The sequence below is a fragment of the Bubalus bubalis genome, chromosome 1, assembly GCF_019923935.1.
Source record: "Bubalus bubalis isolate 160015118507 breed Murrah chromosome 1, NDDB_SH_1, whole genome shotgun sequence".
NCBI lineage: Eukaryota > Metazoa > Chordata > Mammalia > Artiodactyla > Bovidae > Bubalus > Bubalus bubalis.
The window spans coordinates 183,461,579-183,465,978 of NC_059157.1; the positions used below are offsets into that span (position 1 = coordinate 183,461,579).

Genomic DNA, 4,400 nt, shown 5'->3' on the forward strand with positions numbered 1-4,400 from the left:
AAATTACATGTATTTGTTCACTGTCCCAGAGAACTGTGGAAAAAATGGCCAAGTTACTCAGGGCTACCAATCAGAACTTTCTGTGATGATGAAAACATTTTCTATCTGTGCTTTGTCATCCAAACCAGTAGCCGGGAGATGCATGTGGCTACTGAGCCTGTGAAATGTGGTAAGTGCGACCAAGGAACCAAATCTTTAATTTATTTAATTTTAATTGAATTTAAGAAGCTAATACATTTGTAGACAATGGTTTACCATCAACAGTACAGTTGCTTTTTAAAGAAAGTTATTTTCAGTTGTGCTGGGTCCTTGTCGCTGCATGAGGGTTTTCAATAGTTGCAGTGTGCAGGATTCTCGTTGTGGTGGCTTCTCTCATGGAACACGGGCTCGAGGGCACAAGGGCCCCAATAGTTGTAGCATTTAGGTTCATTGCCCCACAGCATGTGGAATCTTCCCGGACCAGCAATCAAACCTGTGCCCCCTGCATTGGCAGGCAGATTCTTAACCATTGGACCACCAGGGAAGTCCTATTTTCTTTTTTCTACTCTTCTATAGTGTTTGAATGGTTCTATGATGAAACTATTATGTAATCAATAAAATAAATAAATTAAATTAAAAGCCTGTAGAGAAACAGTATGTGTGGTGATTAAGAGTTCAGGTTTAGATCCACACAGCCTGGTTCAAATCCTAGCCTTGTGACTTCATTGCTTATCATTTGGGGCAAATTCAGTTCAGTTCATTTCAGTTCAGTTGCTCAGTCGTGTCCGACTCTTTGTGACCCCATGAATCACAGCACACCAGGCCTCCCTGTCCATCACCAACTCCCGGAGTTCACTCAAATTCACGTCCATCGAGTCGGTGATGCCATCCAGCCATCTCGTCCTCTGTCGTCCCCTTTTCCTGCTGCCCCCAATCCCTCCCAGCATCAGAATCTTTTCCAATGAGTCAACTCTTCACATGAGGTGGCCAAAGTACTGGAGTTTCAGCTTTAGCATCATTCCCTCCAAAGAAATCCCAGGGCTGATCTCCTTCACAATGGACTGGTTGGATCTCCTTGCAGTCCAAGGGACTCTCAAGAGTCTTCTCCAACACCACAGTTCAAAAGCATCAATTCTTTGGCTCTCAGCTTTCTTCACAGTCCAACTCTCACATCCATACATGACCACTGGAAAAACCATAGCCTTGACTAAACAGACCTTTGTTGGCAAAGTAATGTCTCTGCTTTTGAATATGCTATCTAGGTTGGTCATAACTTTTCTTCCAAGGAGTAAGCATCTTTTAATTTCATGGCTGCAGTCACCATCTGCAGTGATTTTAGCCTCAAACTACTTTCTCTACTATGCCTTAGTCTCCTCACCAGTAAAAGGGGCATAATCATAGTATCTACCTCATGGGATTATTGTGAGGATGAAGTGAGTCTGTACATGAGGAGGTCTTAAGACCAACTCCTGGTACATGATGTTTGTTAAGTATTTGCAAATGTAAGTATTCAGTTCAGTTCAGGTACTCAGTCATGTCCAACTCTTTGAGACCTCTTGGACTGCAGCACACCAGACTTTCCTGTCCATCACCAACTCCTGAAGCTTATTCAAAGTCATGTCCATCAAGTCGGTGTTGCCATCCAACCATCTCATCCTCTGTCATCCCCTTCTCCTCCTGCCTTCAATCTTTCCCAGTATTGGGGTCTTTTCTAGTGAGTCAGTTCTTCACATCAGTATTACCCAGGGTTTAGTTGCAAGTGGTAAGTGACTCTGGCTAAAGGATGTACTAATTGCATACTTGTTGGCTTGCAAAAATGTTGAGATATCTGGTGGACCATGTGTCAAGCCCAGGAACTGATCCCTCACTGCTGTTCTGATACCAACCTAATTTGTCAGGGGCTATTGCTTCCCTTTAAAACCAAAAGTAGGGACCTGCTGCTCGCTGTTAAAAGAGACCTGAAAGAGCAATATTGGTGGAAAGGAAAGTTTGCTTTATTTTGGATGCTGGCAATGTGGGGGAGGGAGAGCAATGCCTGTCCAAAGGCTGACCACCCTCCTCCGCCCCTGACAGTCAGTGGACAAGAGCTTTTCTAGGTTTAGGGTGGGGGCTACGGGCAGAAAGAGCACAGTCAGCTCTAACTGTCATCTTGAAATTGGTCATCAGTGGTCTGACCAGCAACACCTTGATTGTTTTAGATATAGTTTTTCTTAAGTTCCAAGGTAAGTTTGTTCCCATTTTCTCAGAATAGTGGCAGCTTATGTAATGGCTTCAGTCTGGTCATCATATAGTTAATTTCTTCTACCTGGGAGTTTCAGTATCTATAAGGCAGCTCACAGGATATGGCTCAGAATCTATAGAAAAACTATTACCAACCTAGACAGCATATTAAAAAGCAGAGACAGGGGGCCCACCCAGGGAGGTGGGGCCCGCCGGCAGGGGGCCCGGTGTGCCATTGTACAACGTGGAAGCCTGCCACGTGGGATGTTTCCAAGTTGATGCCACTTTCACATGAAGTTATCAGCAGACAAGCCACAATTAATATAGGTACAATTGGTCACATAGCTCATGGGAAATCTACAGTTGTAAAAGCTATTTCTGGAGTCCACACTGTCCATTTCAAAAATGAACTGGAAAGAAATATTACAATCAAACTTGGCTATGCTAATGCTAAGATTTATAAACTTGATGACCCAAGTTGTCCTCAGCCAGAATGTTACAGATCCTGTGGAAGTAGCACGCCCGATGAGTTTCCTACAGACATGCCAGGGACCAAAGGGAACTTCAAATTAGTCAGGCATGTTTCCTTTGTTGACTGTCCTGGCCACGACATTCTGATGGCTACTATGCTGAACGGTGCCGCAGTGATGGATGCCGCTCTTCTGTTGATAACTGATAATGAGTCTTGTCCTCAGCCTCAGACATCTGAACACTTGGCTGCTATATAAATCATGAAACTGAAGCATATTTTGATTCTACAAAATAAAATTGATTTGGCAAAAGAAAGCCAGGCTAAAGAACAGTATGAACAGATCCTTGCATTTGCTCAAGGTACAGTAGCAGAAGGCACTCCTATTATCCCAATTTCTGCTCAGCTAAAATACAACATTGAAGTTGTCTGTGAGTGCATAGTAAAGAAAATTCCAGTACCCCCAAGAGACTTTACTTCAGAACCCAGACTTATTGTTATTAGATCCTTTGATGTCAACAAACCTGGCTGTGAAGTTGATGAACTTAAGGGGGGTGTAGCTGGTGGTAGTATTCTAAAAGAAGTATTAAAGGTGGGCCAGGAGATAGAAATCAGACCTGGTATTGTTTCCAAAGACAGTGAAGGAAAACTCATGTGTAAACCTATCTTTTCCAAAATTGTATCACTTTTCGCAGAGCATAATGATCTTCAGTATGCTGCCCCAGGAGGTCTTATTGGAGTTGGAATAAAAATTGACCCCACTTTGTGCTGGGCTGACAGAATGATGGGGCAAGTACTTGGTGCAGTTGGAGCTTTACCTGAGATCTTCACAGAATTGGAAATTTCCTATTTCCTGCTTAGAAGGCTTCTAGGTGTTCGCACTGAAGGAGACAAGAAAGCAGCGAAAGTACAAAAGCTGTCTAAGAATGAAGAGCTTATGGTGAATATAGGATCCCTGTAGACAGGAGGAAGAGTTAGTGCAGTCAAGGCTGATTTGGGTAAAATCATCTTGACTAATCCTGTGTGCACAGAAGTAGGAGAAAAGATTGCACTTAGCCGAAGAGTTGAGAAACACTGGCGTTTAATTGCTTGGTGTAAAATAAGAAGAGGAGTGACAATCAAGCCAACAGTAGATGATAACTGAAAAATTAAATAACAGATTTGAATGAAGTTGGAATTTCTCTTAACAATCTAGGGGTATATTTTCAGAACAATAGTAGGAAAGTAATTTCACAGCTCATTACCTTAGTAGTAGCTGTAAGCTTATTCTCATTTTTTGGTGATGAAAATTTAACCTCTAGTACTGAAATACAGCCTACAATAAATGTAGAAATTAGCATCATGTTGGATTGAATCTACATTTTACCAGAAATTAATCATTCCCAAATAATGTCTAATTTATACATCAGTGCAGATTTGAAAGGAAACTGTTTGCTACAACCAGACTTTGCTGTAGTAGACATACCACTGAATCTGTTTGAAATAAAGTCTTTGTTCTTATTAAAAAAAAATAAAAATAAAAAGTAGAGTCATAACTTTACCAACGAATGTCCATATAGTCAAAGCTATTGTTTTCCAGTAGTTACATATGGATGTGAGAGTTGGACTATAAAGAAAGCTGAGTGCCGAAGAACTGATGCTTTTGAACTGTGGTACTGGAGAAGACTCTTGAGAGTCCCTTGGACTGTGAGGAGATTAAACCAGTCAATCCTAAAGGAAATCAGTCCTGAAT

At 41.8% G+C, this 4,400-nt stretch overlaps 1 pseudogene; it reads left to right on the plus strand.

Moving 5' to 3' along the window:
* The first annotated feature begins 1,407 nt into the window (after nucleotides 1-1,407).
* LOC102405159 lies at nucleotides 1,408-4,166 on the plus strand (annotated as a pseudogene).
* Nucleotides 4,167-4,400: the final 234 nt, after the last annotated feature.